The sequence below is a fragment of the Panthera onca genome, chromosome A2, assembly GCF_046562875.1.
Source record: "Panthera onca isolate mPanOnc1 chromosome A2, mPanOnc1 haplotype 2, whole genome shotgun sequence".
Taxonomy (NCBI): Eukaryota; Metazoa; Chordata; class Mammalia; order Carnivora; family Felidae; genus Panthera; species Panthera onca.
The window spans coordinates 163,333,387-163,344,028 of NC_138340.1; the positions used below are offsets into that span (position 1 = coordinate 163,333,387).

The window sequence follows — 10,642 nt, forward strand, 5'->3', positions numbered from 1 at the left end:
TCATCTATGCTCCTAAGCACTCCCCTTCCTTGGATTTTTTTTCTTTTTTTCTTTTTAGTGTTTTTTAATGTATATATATATATATATATTTTTTTTTTTTTTTTTTTTTTTTTTTTTTTTTTTTTTTTTGAGAGGGCGAGAGACACAGAGGGGCAGAGAGAGAGGGAAACAGAGGGAGGGAGACAGAATCCGAAGCAGGCTCCAGGCTCCGAGCTGCCAGCCCAGAGCCCAACTCGGGGCTTGAACCCACATACCGCGAGATCATGACCTGAGCCAAAGTCAGATGCTTGACTGACTGAGCCACCCAGGTACCCCTGGATTTTCTTTTTAAGTAAACTTGACACCCTACCTGGGCTCGAACTTACTACCCAAGATCAAGAGTCGCATGCTTCACCGGCTGAGCCAGCCAGGAGCCCCTCCTTATATTTTCTTAAAGAAAATCCTTGACTTCATATTATTTCATCTGTAAATGTTTCAGTGTGTAGCTCTAAAAAGTAAAGGTTTGTCTTTTAATTTAATATGTAATTTAAAAATAATTTAAAAAATGTTTTTAACTTAATATATAAAGTTTTTTTTTTTAATTTTAATTTTATTTTTGAGAGAGAGAAAGAAAGAGAGAGACAGTGCAAGCAGGGGAGGTGAAGAGAGAAAGGGAGACACAGGATCTGAAGCAGGCTCCGGACTCTGAGCTGTCAGCATAGAGCCTGACCCTCAGGCTGAACTCATGAGCTCATGAGGGCCTGAACTCATGAGCTGCGAGATCATGACCTGAGCTGAAGTTGGACGCTCAACCGACTGAGCCACCCAGGTGCCCCAGTATATAAAGATTTTATGAAAAACCTTAAACATCTATTTTATAGAACATTAAAAGTTTTAAAAACTAAAATTATAAAAATACAAAATATTTTAAATATTTGAAAATAATATAAAAATATAAAACATGAAGATATAGACACATATAAAATATTTAATAAAAATTAAAATATTTTATATAAATGTATTTAAGTGCACCTAGTACATAAAATATATAAATATTTATTACACAAATAGAATATATAAATATAAAATAAAAGTTTTTAAAATATAAAACCTTAATACCATCATCACACCTAAAAAATTAACACTTTCTTAATTTCAGCAAATACTCAGTATTTAAATATCTAATTGACAAATGTCATTTTAAAAATATCTTGCTTGTTTGGATCAGGATTCAAAGTATTTTTTTTTTTAAGTTTATCCATTTTTGAGAGAGAGAGAGAGAGAGAGAGAGAGAGCCAGCAGGGGAGGGGCAGAGAGGGGGACAGAGGATATGGAGCAGGTTCTGGGCTGAGAGCAGAGAGCCTGACACGGGGCTCGAACCCATGAAGCGTGAGATCATGACCCGAGCCAAAGCTGGACGCTTCATCGACCGAGCCACCCAGATGCCCCGGAATCAGGATTCAAATAAGTTCACGTGTTGAAATCGCTGGGTACGTCTGTCAGGCTTCTTTTACCCCGTAGGTTTCTTGACTCAGTGGGTATGTGTGTTTGTGTGTGTGCATGCACGAGCACATGCACCTGCGAAGGAACTGGGTCATTTGCCCTGCAGGGTGTCTCCCAGCCTGGGTCTTTCTCTCTCTCTCTCTCTCTTTTTTTTTTTTCAGTTTTTCATGTTTACTTGTGAGAGAGAAAGAGGCAGAGCATGAGTGGGGGAGGGGCAGAGAGCGAGGGAGACAGAGAATCCGAAGCAGGCTCCGGGCTCCGAGCTGTCGGCGCAGAGCCCGACGCGGGGCTCATGAGATCCTGACCTGAGCCCGAGGTTCGATGCTTACCCGACTGGGCCCCCCAGGCGCCCCTCCCAGCCCGGATCTTGCTGGTTGCACCACGGGGAGGCCATGCCCTGTTCTTCCATCAGGAGATAACACACCGGTTATCTCTTTTGCTAACAGTAACAGCAGCTGACGATCAACGTGAGTTTCATTAATTCAGCGCTTGATTTTACGTGGCTCCCCCTTTCTGGTTCTGGTTTTGGAGATACGAGAGAAGGATGAGACGCGGTCCTCAGCGTCCTCAGGCTCCGCTCTCCCCAAACTCCGCTGTGGTTTCCCCGGCCCTGCCCACCATGGGTCAGCCAGGATGTTTCCTGATCCCGGCACTCCTGACAGGTGATGCCAAATACCTGTGGCGCGAAGGAATGAGTGAATGAACGGGATGACGGCCTCCACTGCTCCACGGGTTGTCCCTGCGAGTACCCCGAGCTCTCAGCAGGGTTACGGACTTGGGCTGGGAAAGGCCAGGAGAGGAAATGCCTTATGGCAGGCAAGCTTTGACGGTATCCCTCAACCCACGTGACCGGTCGGCGACCAGGGCTGAGGAGGGAACACATTGTTCTGAGGGTGGCCTCCGAATAGAAACTTCTGGAGCACGGGGCGCCTGGGTGGCTCAGTCGGTTGAGCATCCAACTTCGGCTCAGGTCACGATCTCACGGCTCCTGAGGTCATGAGTTCGAGCCCCCCCTCCCCCCACTGCCGTGGGGCTAGCTGCTGTCAGCAAAGGAGCCCGCTTCAGATCCTCTGTCCCCTCACTCTCTGCCCTGCCCCCACTAGCATGCATACTCTCTCTCTCTCTCAAAAACAAATAAACATTGAAAAAGAAGAAACCAAAGAAGGTTCCGGAGCACAAGGGAATAAGAATGTCTTAAGAGCAGGGGGTTTTCAGTCTGGCTGGCAGACTGGGGTTTAGCTATCAGCTTCACCACTTAATCCGCTGTGTGACATTGGGCAAGTTACGGACTCCCCATCGGGGACTGACAGAGGCTCCCAAAGACACCAGGTCCTAATGAGTGCGAACTGTAAATGTTACCTTATTTGGAAAAGGGCCTTTGCTGTTGGGACTAAATTAAGGATGCTGACAATGGAGAGCCTGTCCCGGGCTATATCTGGTGGCCCCAAATGTAATCACAAATGTCCTCAGAAGAGAGAGGCGGGGTGGGGGTGGGGGGGGGACCTGACGCACACCCAGGGCAGAAGGCGCCACGAAGGTGGAGCTGAGAGGGACGTGTAGATGCCGGCCTTGCAGACTGGAGTGACCGTGACCACGAGCCAAGGAGAGCCGGCAGCCGCCAGAAGCTACAAGAGGCACGGAGGAGCCTCGCCCCTGGAGCCTCCGGCGGGAGCACGGCCCTGCCATCCTGAGGTCAGCCTCGGAGAGAGAACACGTCTCTGTGCTTCTAAACTGCTAAGTGTGTGGTGACATGTGACGGCAGCCGCAGGAAACGAACCCACCTCCCCGTGCCTCGGTTTTCCTTATCTACGAAAAGCGCAGTGGGCCCCCTTGGGTGGGGGAAGAGAAAGTCCTGCTGGTGGGCTCGGAGGAGCACCGGGGGAGCCAGGCCCTCCGCACTCGCCCACCTCTCCCTGCGTCCTTACGGTTGCAGGGGGGCCCCGTGGCCCGACGGGCCACCGATGACCAGTCGAGGGTGGCAGAGGGGAATTCTGATGGACTCAGTGTCTCCCCGGGGGGCTGGGCTGCAACGAGCTTCCTCAAGCTTCCGGGGCCCCGTTTTCCACCACCTGAGCTGGGAGAAGAGAGCAGCATCACACCAAGGAGAGAGAGGGGTCCACGCTGGGCACGGTGTCAGGGAACCAGCAGGGCCACCCTTTCCCCTGGGGGGGGGGCGGGGCCTGGGGGGGGTGGTCAGGAGAGAGCCCGGGCCTTCCCCAGGTTAGCCTGAACAGGTCAGGTGAGCCCAGCTCGGGGCCACCCGCCAGCACATCTCACCTGGGAAAGCCCTGCTCCTCCAGAAGGCCGTACCCCTCCCCCCCCCAACCCGCACTGCCCACTCGCGACCTGCATGGCCCCTGCTGGACTGTGTCTTCTCAAACCCAGCACTGGACGGGGGCAGGCATCAGCTCCATTTTGCTCACCACAGCATCCCTAGCACTTAGCACACAGTAGGTGCTCAACACACGCTTGTCGAGAGGGAGGAATGAATGAGCAGAAAGATCCTGGAACGAGCGGCCAGTCGGAGAAGGGGCTCGGGGAGCGGCCGATTTAATGAGAACGTCGCCGAGGGCCGTGCACTGAGTTCAGCACTGAAGATTGTCCCTCGGAGCTTCAGAACTACTATTGGTACCCCTGTCTCCGCCCTGCACCCGGGCAAGGTGAAGGAGCCTGTTCAAGGTCAGCCAGCTTGTCGGGCAGAGCTAGGCCTCAGCCTGGGTCCGTGACCCCAAGCCCCGCCTTAGAGCTCCGTGCAGCGTTCTGCTGGAGATCAGGGGAAATTCAAGGCTTGACAACGGGCCTCATGTGCTTGCTGTCACCCACACACACACACCTCCTACCCCCCCCCCCCCCCCCGCCCCCTGCTCCTGGGAGTGGCTGGCCATAAAATGCAGAGATGTAAAAAGACACAAGGGAGGAGCAGAGGGGCCCAGGTCCTTGGCTTCAGTCACCCAGGGGAGGATCAGCTCCAGGAGGGAGTCAGGAGGAGTAGGAGAGATGGGCTGGGCGGTCCTTCAGGCACATTGGACCAGCTGAGTAGAGAGAGGCGCCCAGGATTTAAGCCTTAAGAATAGCACTGAATTGGGGCACCTGGGTGGCTCGGTTGGCTGAGCGTCCGACTCGATTTCGGCTCAGGTCATGATAATCTCAGGATTCGTGGGTTCAAGCAAGCCCCACGTCGGGCTCTGGGCTGGCAGCCAGCGTGAGCCTGCTTGGGGTTCTCTTTCTCCCTCTCTGCCCCTCCTCCGCTGGTGGGCTCTCTGTCTCAACATAAAGGTAAAAAAAAAAAAAAAAAAGAAAGAAAAGAAAAGAAAAGCACAGAATTTATGGGACAAGACAGAAAAGCCCCGGAAGGGACTGGCGATCCGCATTCCTAGTTCTCCTTCGCATTCCCCTCACTGTCCAGCTGAACTGAAAATGTCTGGTGGCAGAAGAGAGTGTCCAGGGGTGGGGAGGGGTGGGCAGGACCAGGGCCCCCCAGCCTGCGCCTCACATCGTCCATCTGACCCAGCGCTGCAGGAGTCCGCGGTGAGCACCGGGGAGGGGGGCTTCCTCTCCCCAAACAAGCCACCCCGTGTCATGTCTGGAGCTCCTGGCTCCCTACCTGATCCTGAAGATGCCTGCCCCCTTCCCCATTCCCCACACTCCTGACCCAGGCCTTCCGTTTGTTCAACGTTGGTGGCAATGATGCGACTATGATCTGTTTTGCGTCCTTTTTGCTAGAGTTGCCAGCTGAGATATTTACAGATGAAATGATGGGATGTCTGAGATTCGCTTTTAGAAACAAACAGGGTGGTGGGGACACGGGCGGAGGAGTAAGAGAAACAGAATCAGCTTTTCGTAATACCGTTCGGTCTGTTTTTGCAGGTATTTGAAATTTTCCGCTGGGAAAAAATCTCCCCGGGAGATGCCGAGGTGGGGGTGGGGGTGGGGGCGAGGGAGACGCTCACCGGGAGACCCGACCCCCCCTCACCCGCCGGCTTTGGCCTGGGCGCCCGGGAGGCCGGGCTCGGAGGCTGCGAGCTGGCGCGGGCTCTGGCGCCACCTGGCCGCCGTCGCGGGACCGACAGCCTCTGAGGTTCCCTGGGCCCCGGGGGGCACCGGGCGCTGGGGGCTCTCCAAACCCGAGCCGGACCCCACAGCACGGAACGCGCGGGCCCACCCGGTGCTGCCCTGACCCCCGGAAGGCCCCTCGGCACCCCAGCCCAACCTTGGCCTCCCAGGGCCCACCTCTGCCCCTCACTCCCCACTCCCCGAGCCACAGCAGTCGTGGGGTGTGAATGACGAGACTGACCGGTGATTGCGGGGGTTCCGTCCTCCACGCTCGCTGGGGGCCCTCCCGAGGGTGGCGAGTAGGCCCGGCCGCCGCACACGGCACATCCAGTCGACTCCTCGGGGTCTCCCTTTCTGTGGTTTGTACCGAAACGTCACAGTTTAAAGGCAAATACTTACAAGAGCATTTCCCCCCTCCCTACTTCCTGCTCTCCACAGTGGGAGCGCTCAACTCTTCTAGCTGATTCTTTTGTTACTTACCTCCCTATCACCAAAGAACAGGCTTATATTTCTAGCTTTTTCCACTCTGGGTGTTTGAAACTGAGAATAGCCCGTGACAATTTGGCTCTTCTACATTTTTCACTCTTCACCCCCTGACACTTCCTGTCTTCGTACACCTTTCACCCCCTTTACTTCCGGTCTCCTTCACCTCTCACCTTCCACCCCCTTACGCTTCCGGTCTCCTTCACTCTTCACCCTTCCCCCCTCCACTTCTGGTCTCCTACACACACGCGCGCGCGCACACGCACACACACACACACACACACACACACACACCCATCATCTCATCACTTTCCACCCCCTTAGACTTCCTGTCTCCTTCACCCTTCACCCCTCCACTTCTGGTCTCTTCACCCTTGGCACCCTAGACTTTCTGGCCCTTCATCCTCCCAGTTGTGACTTCCTCTGGGTTAGAGTAATTTTCGGAGTTTCGGGTAACAGTTAACTACTATTCACGGATGAGCCATGATTAATTTTTCCTTCTGCTGTAACTTTTCGTTTTCTCTGGATTTCGTCATTGCCTTGCATTTGCTTTTGCCGAGCTCTCTATGTACTCGTTACTGTTTTATCCCCCAATTCTTCCCGGTTTACAAGTTGTGTAGATTCAGATATGTTAGATATCCTATTAATTTCGGCGTCTGGGAAAAACTCTTCCCCAGGGCCTTCTGGCCTCTCCCATGTAAGGGGACTGATATCTGCTGCCCAAACCCCCCCCCCCCCCCACCAGCAGGGCAGGGGCATCCCGGAGGTGCCTTCCACAGACTCTCTCTTGGGTGGAAGCCCATTTCTTGGGCCCCTTTCCTTCTCATTTCTTGCTTCGTTCTCCTGTTTTGATCGAGTCTCCCTTCCAGCAGCTTCCTGAGAAAGGATGCTTAAGGGGTGAACGCTTGAGACTGTGCGTATCTAAACACGCCTATTTTGCCCTAATGTTTTAGCGGTTTCACTGGGTATATAACTGTTGCTTGGGAACCGCTGTCCCTCAGAGTTTTGAAGGCACTGCTACCATCTAGTGTTATTAATGAGAAGTCTGAGGCCATTCTGATCCGTGATCCGTCTTATTAAATGTTGCCCCCTTTCTGAAAGTTTTTAGAGCCTTCTCTTTATCGTCAGTATCCTGAAAATTCATGATGATGTGCTTTGGAGTGGATCTACTTTGACAATGTACAGGGTTTTGAAGTATCCTTTCAATATGTATTTCATGACCTCCAGTTCTGGGAATTTCGGAGAGAAAAAAAAAAAAAAAGAGAGAGAGAGAGAGAAAACAAATCCAGGATGTTCAAATTGAAGTTTTGGAAGTAAGGAACAAAGAACGTAATAGGAAGGTTAACTTCCTTCCTAATTCGTAAGAATACACAAAATTTTTCCAGAACTGAGTATCGTAAGTCTACAGATTGAAAAGTCCTATGGACCACTCAGTGTGACGCATGACAAGAGACTCAATGCAAGGCAATGTGCTGGTGACATCTCTTGGTTTGCATATTTGAAGCTGCATTTAAATGCGACATAGAAGTTATTTGGACCTCAATATACGATCCAGGCGACGTGTTCTATGACTGAAATGAAGAACTGATACTGATTTGCCACATAGAGTTGTATCCGGGAAGGCTTCATGGAAGAGGTGGAACTTGAGTTGGTTTGTAAGGGATGGGTGGGCAGAGAGGAGGGCTAGATCTTCCACGGGAGGGAAATATTGAGCTTGTAATGAACCCCTGGGCGGGGGGTGGGGGGGTGGGGGGGTGGAGACCGGGCTGGCTGGAGCCTCAAGATAAGGTGAGGTGGGACCCGAGTCCTGATCTGGCTTCGTGGAGCCCCGCTCCTTATCTGAAACTTCCCACAGAGAAAACAATGCCCTCACTGTGTTCAACCTGAGCCCAATCACGCCCAGAGGCCCTGGGCAGCTGAGGCCCGATAAGCAGGTAAAATTTCCCCTTGGGAACTGAAGGCGAGTGGGTCCTGCGTCTTGTAAGTCTCCTTGGGAGGATTCTCCACGACCCTCCTGCCCTCTCCCTGGAGTTGGAATCTTGGCACTGGGAGGGATCTTAGAGCCTCCTAGCCACTGAGCAGAGGCCACACAGGGTTCAGGATTTGCCCAAGGTCATGCTGCTTGTTGGTGACAGAACTGGGTTTAGAACCCAGATCTCTGCCCACCCCCCCACCCACCCCCCCATCCAGGGCACCTTCCCACCCCCGCCTGTGCTCACATCGGGAGAGGCAGCTTTTCATCTGAAGGCTACACTCAGCTATTCAGCCCTGGGAGAATCACAGGGTGTCCAGCGGGGGGTGGGGGGTGGGGTGGGGGAGGGGCCAGAGCAGAGTTTGCTGTTGGATTTAGGATCTGCATTTAAGTTCACATAAGCGCCAAGGACAATGATGTCCGTTCTGCATGTGTTTCAATATCCTTACTGCTCTGCACATTCACTATCGTATTCCCCGGGTCAAGGTCCTCGGGGTGCCTCCCTGCCCGAGAGCCCCAGAGCAGCATTGGCAGGCAGCCGGACCCCAGAGGGAACTGGAGCCAAATAAAATATGAATTGAGTTGAGAAATGACTCAGGCACTCGGTTTTGCATCGAGGTTGCTGGTAAGCGAGATGTGGCGGTGCTTACCCTCCGGGCAGGGGGGTGGGCAGCTCCTTAAGGGCTGGGGCCATGTCCCTTCAGTGGCCCGCACGGTGCCTTTTACAGGGAACTTGCCCAATACACTTGTGAGTTGACGTCTGTCATAGGTTGAATTGTGTTCCCCAAAGACCGCGAAGTCCTCACCCCCAGTACTTGTGTGACCTTATTTGGAAAAAGGTTTCTGCAGACGATTAAGTTGGGATGAGGTCATTAGGGTGAGCTCCAATCCAATGGCGGGTGCCGTAATAAAAAGGGGGAAAGACAGACGCACAGGGAGAACACCACATTGAAGACATGAATTTGAGGCCCCGAGCCCAGGGACGACTAGATGCCGGGACACAGCCCTGGAACACATCCTCCCCTAGCAGCTTTCGAGGGAGCACGGCTGTGCTGATGCCTGGAGCTCAGACTTCTGGCCTCCAGAAGCAGGAGACAATAGATCTCTGCTGTTTAGGCCACCTAGGTTCGTGGTCCACGTTTAGGTGGGGCGCCTGGGTGGCTCAGTTGGTTAAGCATCCAACTTCAGCTCAGGTCGTGAGCTCACGGTTCTTGGGTTCGAGCCCTGCGTCGGGCTCTGTGCTGACCGCTCGGAACCTGGAGCCTGCTTCGGATTCTGTGTCTCCCTCTCTCTCTGCCCCTCCCACACTCATGCTCTGTCTCTGTCTCAAAAATGAATGAGCATTAAAAAAAAAAAAAAAAAAAGGTGGCCCCAGGAAACTAATGCGTTGCCCAAAGCATCCGCTGGTTTCTGCCTCCTGCCTGCCAGGCCAGTCTGTCTGTCTGTCTGTCTGCCGCCTGCCATGGCTGTTTCCCAGCCTGGCCATCAGAGGATGGTGGTGACGTCAGCAAGACCGGGGTCTCAGACCCCTTGCTCGTGGGATTGAAGCCCTCGGCCGGCCTCCGGACACCATCGGGCCCTCCCGCACGAGGGCATCAGGAGAGGTACCGAGGGACCGGCTTGGCTGAGGCCCCGACACAAACCGCTGGCCCGTGGAGCCGCAGAGGGCGTCTGGCCCAGGGCCTGGGAAGCTCGCGGGTCCATCCAGTTCTGTCACGTAGCCGCGGCGAGAGCTGCCACCACTCAGGCTCCCACCTGCGAAACGGGTTCTTCATGCTTCCCAATCGCAGGTCCCAGGGGCACGCTCACGCGCACAGGATATTTTTGGGCGCCACGAGAACTGGGGAGCTTCTGGCGTTTGGGGCGCCGGGTGCGAAGCACCCTGTAGCGCGCGGACGCCGCCTGGGGAATGATGGTCTCAGTCCCCGTCCTTCCCGGTTGGCGATGTGCTCTCTGACCACTTTCCTTTTGAGAAAGGATGAGTCATTCTCGTGCCCCCCAAGTTCTTGCTAATTTAGCGTCATTTGCATGTGCAGCCTTTTAGGTGATTTAACTTGTAAATTTCCCTCAATAATTCCAGCTCCGTTACTTTAGGCCCTGATTGCAGCACTTAAATTTTTTAGTATTCCGCGCACCTCCTTCCAAGATGTGTGGGCTCAGCCGCCATCAGAGCAGCCAGAAAGCCCTCCAGCCTCCTGTCTGGAGGCTGCGGCTTGACAGTTCCCCCGGCGAGCGCTGTGCCCAGGCTCTAAGAGCAAAGAGGGGCACAAAGGGGTTGTCGCTGAGCTCTGCACCCCACGGGTCTTTTCCACGGAGTGTCCATAAATGCAGGTCCTCATGCACTGGTACAGCCCTGCTGGGGGGGCACCTGCCGTCCGGCATCTCAGTCCTCTGTGGGGGATTTCACATGGGTCACACTTCTCAACTCCACACCCGGCAGGTGTCCCCCCTCGGGTCCCCACCCCGCCCCCAGATTCATCCCCCATCCTTTCTGGTCCTGCTCTGTGTCTCAGGGGCTGGCCCCGAAGGCTGTACCCCCAGCGGGAGCTCAGAGGGGGACTCATCTGGGTGCCTCAGGACAACTGTTCCTACAGGGAGGCCCCTCCCCAACCCCACTGGGCTCTACTAATAAGATTTTCTTCCTGGGGTGCC

At 54.0% G+C, this 10,642-nt stretch overlaps 1 long non-coding RNA gene across 2 annotated transcripts; it reads right to left on the reverse strand.

Annotated features, from left to right (window-relative positions):
* Positions 1-1,249: 1,249 nt before the first annotated feature.
* Positions 1,250-6,629, reverse strand: LOC132679682 (uncharacterized). Of its 2 annotated transcripts, none has more exons than XR_009610271.3 (3): positions 6,016-6,629; positions 5,777-5,889; positions 1,250-3,551 (listed from the first exon to the last, which is right to left on the reverse strand). It is a non-coding gene; the product is annotated as an uncharacterized LOC132679682 (long non-coding RNA). The 2 variants fall into 2 exon arrangements; XR_009610270.3 differs by having other exon boundaries at positions 1,250-3,556; positions 6,016-6,628.
* Between the last annotated feature and the right edge of the window lie 4,013 nt (positions 6,630-10,642).